The 18,109-nt window shown below is 38.6% G+C and overlaps 1 protein-coding gene and 1 long non-coding RNA gene across 14 annotated transcripts in view; one reads left to right on the top strand and one right to left on the bottom strand.

Annotated features, from left to right (window-relative positions):
• PEAK1 (pseudopodium enriched atypical kinase 1) overlaps positions 1–18,109 on the top strand; it is a 370,979-nt gene that overhangs the window by 109,793 nt on the left and 243,077 nt on the right. For 11 of the 13 annotated variants that reach the window (XR_006203423.1, XR_006203424.1, XR_006203422.1 and 8 more), the window contains one exon: positions 7,961–8,087. The gene's annotated coding sequence lies outside the window, so the exon portion shown is untranslated. Of the gene's footprint in view, positions 1–3,438; positions 3,558–7,938; positions 8,088–18,109 lie in introns of those variants that run through there. The other 2 variants (XM_042941332.1, XM_042941329.1) reach the window with 2 other exon arrangements.
• Positions 10,849–18,109, bottom strand: part of LOC122221760 — a 30,712-nt gene continuing 23,451 nt past the window's right edge. Inside the window, exon 3 of the long non-coding RNA XR_006203425.1 lies at positions 10,849–11,051. This is a non-coding gene — a long non-coding RNA (uncharacterized LOC122221760). The remainder of the gene's footprint in view (positions 11,052–18,109) is intronic.

Genomic DNA, 18,109 nt, shown 5'->3' with positions numbered 1-18,109 from the left:
TACAGTATTTGTCTTTTAGTAACTGGCTTATTTCATCTATTATAATGTCCTCAAGGTTCATCCATGTTGTAGCATATGGCACAGTATTCTTCCTTTTTGAGGCTGAATGATATTCCATTGTATGTATAATACCACATTTTGCTTATGCATTCATGTGTTGATGTTTTCGCTGTAGTGAGAAATGCTCCTGTGAACATGGGAGTACAATATCTCTTTGAGACCCTGCTTTTGATTCTTTGGGGTATATACCCAGAAGTAGAATTGCTGGATCATGAGGTAATTCTATTCATTTTTGAGTAATCACCATACTGTTTTAATGGTACCAGGAATGGTACCATTTTAAATTCCCCCAACAGTGCAGAGTTCCAAGTTTTCCACATCCACATCAGCACTTACTTTATGTTTTTCTTTTTTTTCAATAGTAGCCATCCTAATGGATGTGATGGTATCTCTTTGTAGTTTTGATTTGCATTTCCCTAGTGATCAATGATGTTGAGTGTCTTTTCCTGTGCTAATTGGCCATTTGTAAATCTTCTTGGAGAAATGTATATTAAAGTCCTTTGCCCATTTTTGGATTGGGTTGTTTTGTTGTTGTTGAGTGTTAGGTGTTCTCTATATATTCTGGATATTAATCCCTTATCAGATACATGATTTGTAACTATTTTCTCCTATGTTGTGGCCTTCTTTTTTACTCCGTGAATAGTGTCTTTTGATGTGCAAGGTTTTAAAATTTTCATGAGGTCCATTTTGTTTTGAATTTTTGTTACCTGTGCCTTTGGTATCCTATCCAAGAAATCCCTGCCAAATCCAATGTCATGAAGCTTTTGTCCTATGTTTTCTTCCAAGAGTTTTATTGTTTTTTAGGTCTTACATTTAGATATTTGATCCATTTTGAAATAAGTTTTGTACATGTTGTTAAGTACAGGTCCAACTTCATTCTTTTGCATGTGGATATCCGGTTTTCCCAGCACCATTTGTTGAAAAGACTTTCTTTTTCTCATTAAGTACTTTGAAGACTTTGCCAGAAATCAATTGGTTATATATGTGTATGTCTGGGTTATGTCTTCTGTTTTATTGACATTTTTTCTTTTGCTGATACTATGCTATCTTGATTATAGTAGTTTTACAATAAGTTTTGAAGTGAAATAGTGTTCTTCAATTTTGTTCTTCTTAAAGATTTGTTTTGACTCTTCTAGGTCCTTTGTATATTTATATGCAATTTAGAATCCACTTTTCCGTAGAAATTTTAAGATTAGGTTTTCATTTTCCACAAAAACATCTGTAGATTTTACTTGATACCATGTTCACTCCACAGATCAGTTTGGAGAGAGTAGACATCTTAATACTGTAAACATGATCTGTTTATTTAGATCATCTTTAATTTCTCAAGAACTATAATTTTTATTTTAGTTTTCAGTATACAGATATTGCACTTTGATTTTTAATGCTGTTATGACATTTTAGAAGTATTTGATTTCCACTGTTCGTTACTAGTATGTAAAAATATAATTGAATTTTGTATATTAGCCTTTGTTAGTTTTAGTAGCTTTATGTGTGTGTTGGGGGGGGTTGTTGCTATTTTGTTTTGATTCTCTAGGCTTTACCATGTAATTATGATCTATATGTAAGTAAAGACAATTTTACTCCTTCCTATCAACCTGTATTTCTTTTCCTTACCTCATTTTACTGACTAGAACCTCTAGTACCATATTGAATAGAATTGGTGAGAGCAGGGGCACCTGGGTGTCTCAGTCAATTAAGTGTTCGATTCTTGGTTTTGGCTCAGGTCATGATCTCACAGTCATGAGATCAAGACCCACGTTGGGCTCCATGCTGGGTGTGGAGCTTGCTTAAGATTTTTCTCTCTTCTCCCTCTGCCCCTCTTTCCTGCTCGCATGCCTGTGTAGGCTCTCTCTCTCCCCCCCCCCCCCCCAAAAAAAAAAAGGAAAAAGAAAAGTGGTGAGAGCAGATGCCCTTGGTTTGTTCCTGAGTTTAGGGAGAAGATTTTCAGACTTTAACTGTAAAGTTGTTATCTTCAGGTTGAATAGCCCCTTCTTATTCCTCATTTGCTGAAAGGTTTTGTTTTGTTTTTTCCTTTTAATCATAAATGTGTGATATTGAATTCTAATTGTGGTGTTAAAAGGATTTTTAAAAGGATTTAGGGGCGCCTGGGTGGCTCAGTCGGTTAAGCGTCCGACTTCGGCTCAGGTCACCATCTCGCGGTCCGTGAGTTCGAGCCCTGCGTCGGGCTCTGGGCTGATGGCTCAGAGCCTGGAGCCTGCTTCCGATTCTGTGTCTCCCTCTCTCTCTGCCCCTCCCCGTTCATGCTCTGTCTCTCTCTGTCTCAAAAATAAATAAAACGTTAAAAAAAAAATTTAAAAAAAAATTAAAAAAATAAAAGGATTTAAAAAGGGGTTATAATCGTGACTCTCATACAGATATAAAATGAACACTTGTCAAATATTTTATTAAACTCACTAGTTAATGAGGAAACTGATAAGATGTTAAAGTCAGTTCAAAGACAAATTTGAAGAGGCACTCATTTATATTCAGCAAAAAAAGCTGAAATGAATTTTTCAAATAGACGCAAAAGCTCGTCTATCCAGTGGGCAATTATCACCTGTAATCCACTGGACACAACTAATTTGCTCTTTTGTGCATAAGGATAGTTCATGTTATTATCAATTTTCTACAAATTTTAAGTTGAAAAATTGCTCAAAGGCAAAGGTAGAGGTAATGAATGCATGAGCTAGAGAGAACGGTTGGTAATCTTTTCTTTTTGGTCTGTTTTCAAAGCTTTTTACTGTTTTACTGACAAAGAGTTTTGCTTTGAATTTCCATGATCCCCAGTGTTGAACATTGTTCATACATTTATTGGTTATAAGTATGTGTGCTGCTGTCAAAGCCTCTTGAATGTCTCTTATCCATTTTTCTGGTCATGTTTTGGGTATGTGTGTTATTGCTTTATATGTTCTTGATAATGCATTATAATGCATTATAAGTGTATTATGAATACTTTTTCCTAGTTTATAACTTGTATTTTCACTATGTTTAAGGTATTTTTTGAAAAATGGTTCTTAGTTTTATTACAGATTTTTCTTGTCTTATTTACAAAATCCTTCCTTACCCTGAGGTTAAAAGATACTCATATTTTCCACTAAGTTTTTTAAAGTTCCTTTTCTCATTTAAGTCCTTAACCAACTGGAGTTGATTTTTCCTATGGTATGATGTTAGGATCAAATTGCACCTTATTATTTTTTTTTTAAACATAGATGATGCACTGAATGTTTGTGTCCCCCCCCCGCCGAATTCCTGTGTTGAAGTCCCAGTGTGTTGGTGTTTGGGATGGGGACTTTGGGAGGAAATTAGTGTTAGATGAAGTTGTGAAGTTCCCTGGTCTGATGGGAACAGTACTTTGATTACAACAGATATTAGAGAGCTTGCTCTTTCTCTCTCCTCTCTCTATAAGGACATAGCCAGAGGTGGCCACCTGCCAGCCAGAAAGAGAGTTTTCACCAGAACGTGACCATGCTGGTACCCTTCTAGCCTCCCGAACTGTGAGAAATATTTCTGTTGTTTAAGCCACCCAGTCTGTGGTATTTTGTTATGGCAGCTCTAATAGACTAAAACATCTTGTTTTACATTTTCTATTTGGTACTTGATATTTTCCCTTGTCAGACACTGCTTCTGTGGGGAGGATTGATTAGGTTTATATCAGTCCCAGCAATGTCTGGGGCAGGAATTGGAGAGCCCTAGGTACCAGAGAGCTTGAGTCAATTACTTCTCACCCCATTTAACATAACCTCAGGTCACGTCTTTACCTGTTTCTCTAGAGGAAGAAGCTGCCTTTAGGAGGAGGCACCACTAAGATTATTGGCACTCCACCCGCCCAAGTTCTGGTGTTAGAGGAGTAGAAGGAGGGGGCCAGGGAAGGTTAGTGTGTATTCAGCTGTTTTCTAAGCGCCTGACTCTTTTCCTGAGGACCTGAGGTCCAAGGAATGCATGTGCGGAGCCAGGTTGTGTGCACCTAGGTGCTGGAGCCTATGAAAAGCAAAAATCGGAACTTCAGGAGTTCTTCTGTTTTGTTATCCCACAGCCTCAAGTGAGCTGCCTCTTGCCTCAGGCCAAAGCCACCATTCCACACATTCCAGTTCCAAATGGGTCCTTGTGCCCCCAGGTGTTTCTCATAGTTCTTTCCACTTTTTCTCTGTAACTTCCGCAAGGGCTGATCTTCTGAGAAGGGTCAGCAGTTTTGCTAATTCAACATCTTGGCAGGAATTGGAGCCAGCGTCACATTTTTCTTAGCCTTCGTAGACTTCCTTTACATAGTTACGGGTAACTTTAATCTGACAAAAAAATGAGTTTGTTCAGGATTCCTAAGTCATCTGCAAGGCCTCTTCTGTGCTGTGTCTGAAGCCCTCCACAAAGGCTGTGTGGAGGTGAGGCCGGCTGTAGCAAAGAGTCCCACAGAACCTTTTTGATCATCCATTGGTGTTTCACGGAATGTTTGGTCACCCAGCCCTGGTTGCCTTTTTGGATAGGTAGACCCAACAGGCCCTTTAGGTAATGTGACTTATTCACTTCTAAGGGGGTCTCTGACTTAAAGTGTCTGTCCTTCTGCTTAGTAATGTTACTTGAAATTCTAATTCTGGACAGTTATTCTTGCCCAAGATAACCCCTGAATTTTTAAGTATTTTATTGTATCTTTCATTAAACTTATGTTCTGTTTATAATGAGTATGTTGATGTTAAAATCTTTTTTTATTTAAAAAAATTTTTTTTAATATTTTAAATTTTTAAAATATTTATTTTTGAGAGAGAGAGGAGAGAGAGAGAGAGAGAGAGAGAGAGAAAGAGAATCTGAAGCAAGATCCAGGCTCTGAGCTGTCAGCACAGAGCCCAGTGTGGGGCTCGAACTCATGGACTGTGAGATCATGAGTTGGACATTTAACTGGCTGAGCCACCCCGGGGCCCCAATGTTTTTTTGTTTTTTTTTTTTGTTTTTTTTTTTTTTTTTTTTTGAGAGAGAGGGAGAGCGTGAGCAAGGGAGATGCAGAGAGAGAAGGAGACACAGGATCTGAAACAGGCTCTGTGCTGAAAGCAGAGAGCCCGATATGGGGCTCAAACCCAAACCATGAGATCATGACCTGAGCCAATGTCGGACGCTTAACCAACTGAGCTACCCAGGCTCCCCGATGTTAAAATCTTTTAAGTTACTTACATCAACAAAGAAACTTGCTCCTCCAGGAGAATGTACTATATTTGTTCTGTCATTTTGTTTACTGCCTGCTGTATCTCTGCCCCCACCAAAGAATTAGTTCATCCTGCAATGTTACCTTCCATTATAAACCCCTGTGTTGTACTTATTTTTCTTCTGTGTGATTCCAGAGACAAGACAGGACCTATTTCTCACTTTGTTTTGATGTAGGAAGTCTAGGTCCGAGGACCCAGAGGGGGTCCTGAAGGACCAGCCAAGAAGGTCCTTGGCTTCATGCAGGGTAGAAATCAAATGACAGCCTGGAGGAAGTGAGAGGAGAGTTTATTTAATAGTGTAAGTGATAGCGTACAGCAGAGGAGTATCTGGGAGCCTCAGAAAAGAAGAAGTTACTCTCCCTGCTGCTTAGGTGTTTGTATTGGAAAGGGGCCCAGGGTACACGTTCCTTCAGGAATTCAGGGTAGGGTCTGATCAAAGGTGAGTGTCAGGTGAACAGTAGGTGTTTTTCCATAAATCACCAAAGGTAGTGGGTATTGGCACCAGTGTCGACCGAGGTTTGAAGCTATCGTCCTGGAACTTGCTCGTGATCTCTTTCTTCTTAGATGTTATCAGGTGTTTGGTGGCCTACGACAGAACTTGGAGAATGGTTAACCCATTTTGCTTCTCCTTGGAGTGGGATCATAGCTTCTTTGGTTTACTCAGATGCAAGCTGAAATATAGACCATGAGTAATTGGAGCCTAGCAGAGAAACAGTAGACATGGAGCCTTTCTAAATGGAGTCCCTTCCGTTTCTGTCAGTTTTGCATGCCTAGTCCTGGTAAAGGTCCTGCCAGATTTGCCACAGAGAAGGTGTTCTATATTGTTGAATTAAATTAATACCTAGCAAAGTACTTATGTTTATAACAGGAGTTGCATTCTAGATAGAAAAGTATGTACTCATATCCACAGTGGGTCCTGTATTTTGGCAATGGTGTGTCGGGGCAGGTAGGGTCTATAGAACTTGATAAACTGATTAGATATTGATTGGAAGAAAGGAGAGAGGGGGAAAAGAATCAGGGATGATTCCTAAATTGGGCAATTAAAGGGATGCCACACTGCTATTTATTTCCAGTGCATGTTTGGGTTAGAAAGAACTTGTGGGATGGGAGATAGATATGTTCTTGAAATATTTAGTTTGGGGTTTTTCTGAGATATTCAAGAGGGAGAAATGCAGGTCTGTATGCAGTTCTTGGAGAGAGGTGGGGGCTTGAGAGAGAGATTTTGAGGTTAATAGTTTTTCAGGACTGGTTGAAGAAGAAATTGCTCAGGATTGAGGGCAAAGCCCCTAAGCACATCTAGTTTTAGCAGACAAGTACAGAAAAGGCACTGGGAAGGAGATTAAGAAGGGGAAACAGAGTGTTAACAAAGGATTTTATAGCAACACCCTTGGTTTCATCTCTGTGCAGAGACCAGATTTTCCTTTCAGCACTCTGTATTTGATCTTTGCCCCCATACCTTTCTTTGTTTTCAGCATTCTCTGCTGGAAGAGATTGTGGATGAAAAATAGTTTTATTTTTGAACCCAGCAATTGCTGGTTTCTTTACATTTCCTCTAAATTCTGCTCAAAAACAGAGTACTTTCTTCTCCAGCTCATCTCTCTAGTTGCACTTTATATCATATATATAAAAGAAACCAGTTGACACTTTGGACATTGTGCTTGGAAATTACCTTAGCTAGAAGTAACAGTTCATTACCAGCATTTTGTTTTTTAATTTACCACAGGCAACAGTTTTGCTAAACTTTCTGCCCCTTCTTAAGTGGTCTTCTTTCCTCCAGCTTCTGATAGCATTTTAACTCACTCTCCTTAAAGTCCCAGTAGCCTCTTCAAGGCTCATCAGGCTTCTGCTAGTGAGATCCCTGTGGCCCTTCTCCTGTTCACATCTACCACCCAATCCCAAAGCTGATGTCACATGTTTTATGTTTTTATTATGTCACCACTCCAGTTCCAGGTGCCAGATTCTGTTCTGGAAACTATTGCTATTAAACAAACCACCCCAGACCTAGTCCCAGAACCTGCATCACTTTTCCTAACCTAGCCTGGGAAGTCACTTATTGTCACCTCACCACACTTCTTGGTTATAAGCAAGGTAAATGCCAGCTTGGATTTAAGAAGAGAAGCAGACTTGGTGCCTTTGTGGGTGAACAGCAAATTTACACCATAGAAGAGCATGTGGAATTGGAGGTATTTTTGCAGCATAGTTATAAAACATAGTTTGCCACAGATGGATAAAATAAAATACATAGAATTACAGAGGAAGCCAGGGGTACTTGGGTGGCTTAGTACGTTGAGTGTCCTACTTCAGCTGAGGTCATGATCTCATGGTTTGTAAGTTTGAGCCCTGAATCAGGCTCTGTGGTGACAGTGTGGAGCCTGGAGCCTGCTTTGAGTTCTGTGTCTCCCTCTGTCTCTGCCCCACCCCTGCTGGCGCTCTGTCTGTCTCTCTCTCAAAAAAACAAACAAACAAACAAAAAAACAACAAAAAAAAAACAAATTACAGAGGTAGCTCAATTATATTAAAATATTATTATCGAACTAATTATAATAAGGTATTTTGTATTTATTTAGCATGATACACAACAAGGTAGTGGCAGGCCTATAGTAAATTAGTAAATACAGTAAGTATTAGTGATTTTAGAAGTTGGAGGAAATAAAGAAATAATTTATTTTCCCATCCAAATTCATAGGTCTTCTGAATTCTATCCACAGACCCTCCAGCCTCTAGATGAAGAGCCCTTGGATTAATGTAATGGTGTGAGCAGAAGTGTCTCTGCCGTGGCCTGGGGAGTAAATGTGGTGAGGGGAAAGGCAGAGACTAAGGGGAGGACACCATAGGGTAAGTTTTATATACTAGCATTTATTTACCTTAAAATTTTTTTTGTTTATTTATTAATAAACAAAATTAAAACAAAAAATAAAAAATTTTGTTCATTTTTGAGAGAGAGAGAGAGAGAGAGAGAGAGAGACAGAGCATGAGTGGGGAAGGGCAGAGAGAGGGCAGAGGGTGAGGGGGGAAGACATAGAATCTGAAGCAGCCTCCAGGCTCTGAGCTGTCAGCACAGAGCCGGACATGGGACTTGAACCCACGGATGGGACTGCGAGATTATAACCTGAGCTAAAGTCTGACACTAAACCAACTGAGCCACCCAGGCACCCCCTATTTATTTACCTTTTAAGCTAAAGGTTTAATTGCTTTCTTAGGTAGAGTCTTAAAATATGCTTATGTAATGAGGGAAAGACACTAGTGAAGAGGGAAAGTTGAATATATAGGAAAGATAAAGCCTATTTAAAAGGTTTCTGAGAAGGCAGGAGAGGGTGTGGTCCTGAAGTTAGGTAAAAGCATTGGACAGGAGGAGAAGTGAAAGCAGTTAGGGATATTTGTGGGGGCTGTTATCAGGTCACATGACACTCTGAGAAATATATGTAGGTATGATAAATTTCAACACAGGGGAAAGAGAGGCCAAGGCAAGCCCCAGAGAACATTATGGCAGATGTCTGGGAAAATATGAGAATATTGGGGATAGGGTAGGGAGGAAAAAAAGGTAATGAGACAGGGACAGAAAAAAGTAACTGATCATGTAAGAAGACAAACTGCCTAGTTCACAGTTTTCATTTAGTGCCTTCCTTAGACCAGTCATTTTCCTGACCATGGATATTGATACAAAGAAAAGTGGAATGAGAATAAAATGCAGTTGTGTTTTTGACTTCTGCTTATTTAGAGTTAACTTTTTCTGAATATCTTCGTTAGCATATATAATTAATACATGTATTGCTTTTGACACAAAATAACATAAATGCTGAAGATCTTCTTTTTCATGGATATTTGGGGTTGATACTGAAAAGCAGTGCATGTGTTTGCTGCTTACATGCTTATAGCTGGGTGGAAATTAGCCTCAAAGGGTCCATGGTTTTCTTTGTCATTAGCCAACAGATGCTTGCTGCGGTGTTCTGCTCACTGAGTCTGTATTTAATGTGCGGGTGATGCATCTCTGTACACTGATGGGAAGGGCTGTGCAATACAGTAGCTCATTTGTGTATAACAAATATCTGCCTTTAGCCACACATCGATCCTTTACTAAATGAATTTTTTTTAAATCAAGCTATTTTCAAAACCTGGTTGGCATATCTACCTTCATATTGCTTTGACTTTTTAGTGAGTTGATCCTGAATTTAGTATGTCCATCTTATAGGAGTAATGTTTTTGTTTTCTGTTAAAGAATTATTTCAGATCTTCTTGATACAATACAATTTTTAAAACTTTAGGTTGGTGATATATATCTTAAAGAACCATAGGTTTTAGGCACAAATATTCATTTATACATGAGTATGCTGTGAAATTGCTAATTCACAATGTTGCATAATTAATATTAATACATACTAATGTGTAAATGTATATACTTATATATACATCTTGCCACAATTAAACTATTTTGAAATATAGACGTTATATATAATATACATTACATATGTAATATTGCAGATATATATTTTATTTTATTTTTATTTATTTTTAAATAGTGTACAAGTGGGGAAGAGGCAGAAAGAGAAGGAGACAGAATCCCTCTGAGTTGTCAGTGTAGAGCCTGACGTGGGGCTTGAACTCAGAAACCATGAGATCATGACCTGATCTGAAATCAAGAGTCAGATGCTTAACTGACTGAGCCACCCAGGCACAACTATTTTATTTTGTTTTTTTTTATTGTGGTAAAGTGTCCAAGCTCTCTCCACAGAGCCTGCCCCCCCCTCCCGCCCCGCCCCATTCCCTGCCCCACAATCTTCCCTCAATAGCTACCCCTTAGCTACCCTTCAGGCCTTGGGGTGCATACACCTGCATGAAGACCTGTTCTGGAAATGGACTCAGCCATTTGAGCTAGGTGTTCTGGAGTTCCAGTTAGGTGAAAAGTGGTCTCTGGGTGTGAGACCCAGTAAGGCACTTACTCTTGGCCCTTTGCATTGCTTGTTATTTGAGAATGGTATGGCCTCATAAGGGCCAAGTCATGTTGCCTAGACATAAGCGTAGTAGTGATTTTAATAATCTTTTTTTTAAAGTTTTTATTTAAACTGTACCCAACGTGGGGCTCGAACTCACAACCCCGAGATCAAGAGTGGCACCTTTCTTCAGCTGAGCCATCCAAGCACCCTTAATAATCTTTTTAAAAAAATGTTTATTTTTGAGAGACAGTGAGTAGTGAGAGGAGAGAGAGAATCCAAAGCAGGCTGTGTGCTACCTAACCGACTGAGTCACTCAGGCACCCTGCCCCTTAATAATCTTTTAATAGGGCTACCAAAATTGATTGAGTCCACCATTATTCCTTCCTTTTGTTGTCTTTTAGGGTTCCCAGATTCAATTTCAGTGTTGGGGACAGGGGTTCCCACACAACGCTAAGCAGTTCTCAGACACCAGTAGGATTTATGAGAATTCAACTCAATTCTGATGCTGTCTACCCAGAGATAGCTTCAGATTCCACAGGTTAAGGGTTTAGTCCTACAAGACTGCCCTCACCCTCTACTTCACAGACACCTGTTGTAGAGTCTGTTACCTGTGCTTCTGATCAACCAGCTACAGATTGTAGGTTCCAGTGACCTCCAAATTGATTTGCTAGAGCAGCTTACAGAATTCAGGGAAACTCTTACTTACATTTACCAGTTTATGAAAGGATATGAAAAAGGATATGAATCAACATCCAGATGAAGAGATACATAGGGTGATACATAGGGTGACATCCCAAACAAAGGAGCTTCTGTCGTTACGGAGCTGGGGGCCTGGCTCAGCGTTCTAGTTCCCCAAACTGGAAGCTCTCTGAAAAAGAAGACCAAAAAAACTGTCCTCTTGGGTTTTCATGGAGACTTCTTACATAGTCATGATTGACTAAGTCATTGGCCATTGGTTGATTCAACCTCCAGCCCCTCTCTCCTCCCTGAGGCCCTGGGGTGGAGTGAGGGTGATTGAAAGTTCCAACCCTCTGATCACATGGTTGATCCTCTTGGCAACAAATCCCCACCCTTGGGTGGGATACAAAAGACACCTTCATTAATAAGACATCCATTTCACCTTTATGGTCTGAAGTGTTTTCAGGAACTGTGGTTGAAGATCAGATATATCTGAGAAATATATTTTGGTCATTCAGATGATATAAATTATTATAAATCATTATATCACATATGGCCAGAAGGATTTTTCTAAAGCCAAATCCATTATCACATCACTGCTGGAAACTTTTCAGTGCTTCACATTTTCATTGGGATCAAGTCCAAACTTCCTAACTTGTCTTATTGAAGATCCTTTGTTCCCCGTTCTGGTCATTGCTTATTTTTTCATCCTTACTTATTTTGGGGCTATGGTGTTGCCCTGCCAAATAAGTACTCTTTTCTATCTATACAACTTCGCACAGGCTGTAGGTCTTTCATGCTCCCCTTTTCTTGTGAGCACCCTCTCATATATCTACCAAACTCCTTATAACACTCAGTTAAAAAACTAGGTTGTCTGATAAGCCTTTTTTTTCCACTTCCCCAGGAAGAATTAAGTCCTTTCCCCTTCTGTATTTCCATTGTGATTTGTACACATTTCTGTTTTGGCACTTGTTTTGTTATGTAATATTTGCACATCTATAAGCCATACCCTCTGCCTCCAAAAACAAGGGCTACTGCAGTTCAGCAGGGTAGTTCCCGATGTTTCCACTAAAAGTGCCTGGCACACAATAAGTGCTTAATGAATGTGTGTTGAATGAATATTGTAATTAGTGGAGTGCTTTAAGTGTGAACTGCTCTAAATGGAAGACTATGTTTATAGTCAGCTCTTACATGTCCAAGGTGATTGAGGAATGGAATATTCCAATAATTGTGCTATGTAATAGCCAATTATAAATGACCAACTTTAGATAATTTTAATACAAAAATAATGGACTACACAGAATTTATCTGTCTTTATTAATTTATAAGATGCTTCAGCTTAATCATTATGAATTATATGGCTCTTTTAGAGCTGTGGCTGAGGAAGTATAAGAAATCGAGTGGGGTTTGTCTCAAGCTGGTTTTTTTTTTCCCCCCACAGATGAGTCTCTAATACACTCATTTACTTGTTATTTTGCTTACTTAAAAAGTATACTGTAAATTTAACAGTAGGTGAAAGGGATTCACAGTTACATTATTACCAAATGCAGTTTTAAAAACGTTTAGAAGACAGACAAGCTGCATACCTTAAGGTGTACACACTGCCTCAGTTCACCACACAGCTTGCTACATTTAGGCTGTGCCCTCTCATCTATTCAGTGGCAGTCCTTGCTGAGCCCTAGTGAAGTCTTATGAACTGAGCTAAGCAGTTAATTAGATGGTATTCTGTGGCCATGACTATTTCAAGAGTGCTTGTTCTCCACCCAAATTATATATTTATTCTTTTCTCATTCATGTGAAAGTAATGTGAGTGGTTGCTGCTCATTTGTGTATTAATTTAATGGTTCTCTTCTGCTCTCACCTGCCAAACAACAGCGCTGCCAATTATTTGCAAGACTCAGAAATTACTTTTATGCATATGGACCTGCATTTTCATATCTTTGAAAATGGCTTTTTAACAGAGATCTGTTTGGAATAGAGAAAATGCTCTCACTGTATTTGCACAAATGATTTGAAAACCATCATGGTGGCTGAGCTCTGACTTTCTACATTGCTGTGTCATGTTCTCTTGTTAAACCTAAAAGTCTTCCTGCAAAGCTTGGTCTTTTCTTTTTCTTTTTTTTTTCCTAAATGTTTCAGAGAGAGAGAGAGACAGACAGAGAGACAGAGAGACAGAGAGGCAGTGCGAGTGGGGGAGAGGCAGAGAGAGAGGGAAACACAGAATCCGAAGCAGCCTCTAGGCTCTGAACTGTCAGCACAGAGCCCGATATGGGGCTTCAACTCACAAACTGTGAGATCTTGACCTGAGCTGAAGTCAGACGCTTAATCGACTGAGCCACTCAGGCACCCCAAGCTTGGTCCTTTTTAAAACAGATGTATATTTTCTCAGTGACATCCAGAAACATGTATTGTAAATATGACTGTTACTTAGATATCATATTGTTCAGTTGGCTCATCTCTACGTGAATCCTTCTTTTGATCAGTTTCCCAGCCTGTCTGTCCCTTTAGCTGCATAATAATGTAGTTTTTCTAACAATTATTTTATGAAAATGAATCATCTTGACTTAAGTGCAAGAAGTGATTGACCTAACAGTTAACTTGAGAATCAGTTAACTTGAGAATCCTACATGAAAGGAAGAAGAGGATTGATGAAGTAATTTTTAAAAATGTGTTTATTAGAGTCACTGATGATAGAACAATGGGCTTCTTAATTGAGTATGGTAAAATATTCAGCAACTCACTAAACCAGCTGTTCTGTTTAAATAATCTGTGAATAAACAACAAAAATCCTTGCTACCTTATATTAAGTCAGTATCAGTGGAGGTTTTAATTTGGGAATATATCAAAGGACTTTGATTTGAGCATTTTTAAAAATTTTATTTTTAATTTTTTTTAATTTACGTCCAAATTAGTATATAGTGCAACAATGATTTCAGGAGTAGATTCCTTAGTGCCTCTTACCCATTTAGCCCATCCCCGCTCCCACAACCCCTCCAGTAACCCTCAGTTTGTTCTCCATATTTATGAGTCTCTTCTGTTTTGTCCCCCTCCCTATTTTTATATTATTTTTGTTTCCCTTCCCTTATGTTCATCTGTTTTGTCTCTTAAAGTCCTCATATGAGTGAAGTCATATGATATTTATCTTTCTCTGACTAATTTCGCTTAGCATAATAGCCTCTAGTTCCATCCACGTAATTGCAAATGGCAAGATTTCATTCTTTTTGATCGCCAAGTAATAATCCATTGTATGTATATACCACATCTTCTTTATTCATTCATCCCATCGATGGACATTTGGGTTCTTTCCATACTTTGGCTATTGTTGAGAGTGCTGCTATAAACATGGGGGTGCATGTGTCCCTTTGAAACAGCACACCTGTATCCCTTGGATAAATGCCTAGTAGTGCAATTGCTGGGTCATAGGGTAGTTCTATTTTTAGTTTTTTGAGGAACCTCCATCCTGTTTTCCAGAGTGGCTGCACCAGCTTGCGTTCCCACCAATAATGCAAAAGAGATCCTCTTCCTCTGCATCCTCACCATCTGTTGTTGCCTGAGTCGTTAATGTTAGCCATTCTGACAGGTGTGAGGTGGTATCTCATTGTGGTTTTGATTTGTATTTCCCTGATGATGAGTGGCATTGAGCATTTTTTCATGTGTCGGTTGGCCATCTGGATGTCTTCTTTGGAGAAGTGTCTATGTCTTTTGCCCATTTCTTCACTGGATTATTTGTTTTTTGGGTGTTGAGTTTGATCAGTTCTTTATAGATTTTGGATTCTAACCCTTTATCTGATACGTCATTTGCAAATATCTTCTCCCATTCTGTCGGTTGCCTTTTAGTTTTGCTGATTGTTTCCTTTACTGTGCAGAAGCTTCTTATTTTGATGAAGTCCTAGTCATTCATTTTTGCTTTTGTTTCCCTTGCCTCTGGAGATGTGCTGAGTAAGAAGTTGCTGCAGCCAAGATCAAAGAGGTTTTTGCCTGCTTTCTCCTTGAGGATTTTGATGGCTTCCTGTCTCACATTGAGGTCTTTGATCCATTTTGAGTTTATTTTTGTGTATGGTGTAAGAAAGTGGTCCAGGTACATTCTTCTGCATGTTGCTGTCCAGTTTTCCCAGCACCACTTGCTGAAGAGACTGTCTTCATACCATTGCGTATTCTTTTCTTCTTTGCCAAATATTAGTTGGCCATACGTTAATGTGTCCATTCCTGGGTTCTCTATTCTGTTCCATTGATCTGAGTGTCTGTTCTTGTGCCAGTACCATACTGTCTTGATGATTACAGCTTTGTAGTATAGCTTGAAATCTGGGATTGTGATGCCTCCTGCTTTGGTTTTCTTTTTCAAGATTGCTTTGGCTATTTGGGATCTTTTCTGGTTCCATACAAATTTTAGGATTATTTGATCTAGCTCTGTGAAGAATGCTGGTGTTATTTTGATAGGGATTGCACTGAATATGTAAATTGCTTTGGGTAGTATTGACATTTTAACAATATTTGTTCTTCCTATCCAGGAGCATGGAATATTTTTCCATTTTTTTGTGTCTTCTTCAATTTCTTTCATAAGCTTTCTATAGTTTTCAGTGTATAGATTTTTCACCTCTTGGGTTAGATTTATTCCTAGGTATTTTATGGTTTTTTGTGCAACTGTAAATGGGATCGACTCCTTGATTTCTCTTTCTGTCACTTCATTGTTGGTGTATAGGAATGCAACTGATTTCTGTGTGTTGTTTTTATATCCTGCAACTTTGCTGAATTCATGAATCAGTTCTAGCAGTTTTTTGGTGGAGTCTTTTGGGTTTGATTTGAGCATTTTAATGTTAAGAAGCTGACTAATTTCTGTTAAATACAGAATGCAAACATTTGTGTCAGTATAGTATGACTATTTTTAAAATTTTATTAATGTTTATTTTTGAGAGAGAGAGAGTGTGTGTGTGTGTGAGCAGGCAAAGGGAAGAGAGAGGGGGGTACACAGAATCTGAAGCAGATGCCAGGCTCTGAGCTGTTGGCTCAGAGCCTTACGCAGGGCTCGAATTCCCTAACCATGAGATCATGACCTGAGCCAAAGTCGGATGTTTAACTGACTGAGCCACCCAGGCACCCCAATTTATAGTATGATTTTAAAAATAATTATTACCTGGGGGTGCCTAGGTGGCTCAGTTGAGCACCCAAATCTTGATTTTGGCTCAGGTCATGATCTCACAGTTCGTTAGTTTGAGCCCCACGTTGGGCTCTGTGCTTCTTGCTGATAGCATGGAGCCTGCTTGGGATTCTCTCTCTCCCTCCCTCTCTGCCCCTCCCCCATTCCCCCCTCTGTATCTCTCTCTCAAAGTAAATAAATAAACTTAAAAAAAAATTATTATTACTACCTGAATAAAAAAATGTGGTTGCTTGCAAAGGCATACTCTTTGGTATAAGTCAAGTTATGAGTAAAAAAGATTTTCAGTCTCTCTTTTAAGAGAATCAGTATTCAGTGTCCTAGGTTTAACTTGTGGTTCCATCACTAACTAGTTGTCTATCTTTAGTGCCTTGTGCTTTCTCAACAGTCCAGTTAACTATCTTATAGTGAAGATCAGTTGGATCTTCAATATATGAAAGCACTCTGTATATGTATACCACATTTAGGAATTTAAACAAGAGTTTTAGCCCCTTTTCTGCCTGCTTTGTGACTTTGGGCTTATCATTTAAACTCTCTGAACTTTTCTTCCTTTCTAGGTAAAACAGAGGAATTTGGCCTGTATATTCAACTCCAGGGGCACTTTTTACATTGTTTTTAACTCTTACAATCTGCAATTTATGATTATTTCTCTTTCCCCTTTTTTAACATGTGTTTGCCTCTCTTCTTCCTACTGATAATGATGATTGCCAAATTATAAGACTGGAATTCATTAATAGGTAAAGACCTATTACATTTCATTTAATCTTTCTATTAATCTTGTGAGCATAGATGGCAGTAGCCTTATTTTACTGATGAGGAAAACTGAGGTTCAGAAAGTTGCACAGCCAGTTAGCATAGTGTTAGAAGTGGGATACTAGTCCCTGATGCCAGTGTTTTTTTTTTGTTGTTGTTGTTGTTTTTTTTATTAAAAATTAAGCATGCAGCTTATGTGAAGGTACATTGCCACATACCTCATCTAAAGGAAGCTTTTGATCTTCATTGTTTTCCTATTCCTTTTTTTCCTTAAAGTGAATAGTTAGAGCCTTACCAAAATGCTTTTGTAGAAAAAATGCATCTATTCAATAGCAGTAAGCATTGTTTGGGAATTTTAACCTTATAGTACCATTACAAAAAATCTGTTTAGCATTATGTAACATGTATCTGGGAATCTTTCATTGCTGGAAAATATAGTGTGACCTTCAAATAGATGAGTTCGTTCTATTTTAATAGGTTTATTTTATTTTATTTTATTTTATTTTATTTTATTTTAATTTTATTTTAAAATTTTATTTAAATCCAAATTGGTTAACCTATAGAGTAATAATTTCAGGAGTAGAATTTAGTGATTTATCACTTACGTATAACACCCAGTGCTCATCCCAACAAGTGCCCTCCTTAATGCCCATCGCCCATTTAGCCCATCCCCCCACCCCAAACCCTTCCAGTAACCCTTAGTTTTCTCTATTTAAGAGTCTCTTATGGTTTGCCTCTTTAATGTTATACTTAAAAAATTTTTTTTAAATGTTTTATTTTATATTTGAGAAAGAGAGAGACGGAGCACGAGCAGGGGAGGGACAGAGAGACAGAGACAGAATCTGAAACAGGCTCCAGGGTCTGAGCTGTCAGCACAGAGAGCCCAATGGGGGCTCAAACCCAGGGTCAGTGAGATCATGACCTGAGCCACCCAGGTGCCCCATAATGTTATACTTTTAAACCTGAGGGCTTGTTCTGCGCTTGCTAGAGAAGGAAAACAGGTGATCTAAGTACTTACTAAGTTTTTTTTTTTCTTTTTAAATCCTAATTTATTTTATGATTCCACGAAGAGGGTTACACATGGCAAGATTTTCTAAAATTGCTAAAAATTTCTATTCTAGGAGAGTATTGTTTTATGGTGTCCATTTTTTACATTTAAATTTCAAAAAGAGGCACCTGAGTGGCTCAGTCAGTTAAGTTTGGGATTCTGCTTGGGATTCTCTCCACACACCCCCGCCCCCAACTTGTACACATGTATACGCTCTCTCAAAATAAATAAATAAATAAACCTAAAAAAAAAAAAAAGAAAAAGAAATCCATGGGCTATCTGAAATGAGTAGGTC

Source organism: Panthera leo, chromosome B3, assembly GCF_018350215.1.
Source record: "Panthera leo isolate Ple1 chromosome B3, P.leo_Ple1_pat1.1, whole genome shotgun sequence".
Taxonomy (NCBI): domain Eukaryota; kingdom Metazoa; phylum Chordata; class Mammalia; order Carnivora; family Felidae; genus Panthera; species Panthera leo.
This window is presented reverse-complemented; position numbering and strand designations above follow the sequence as displayed.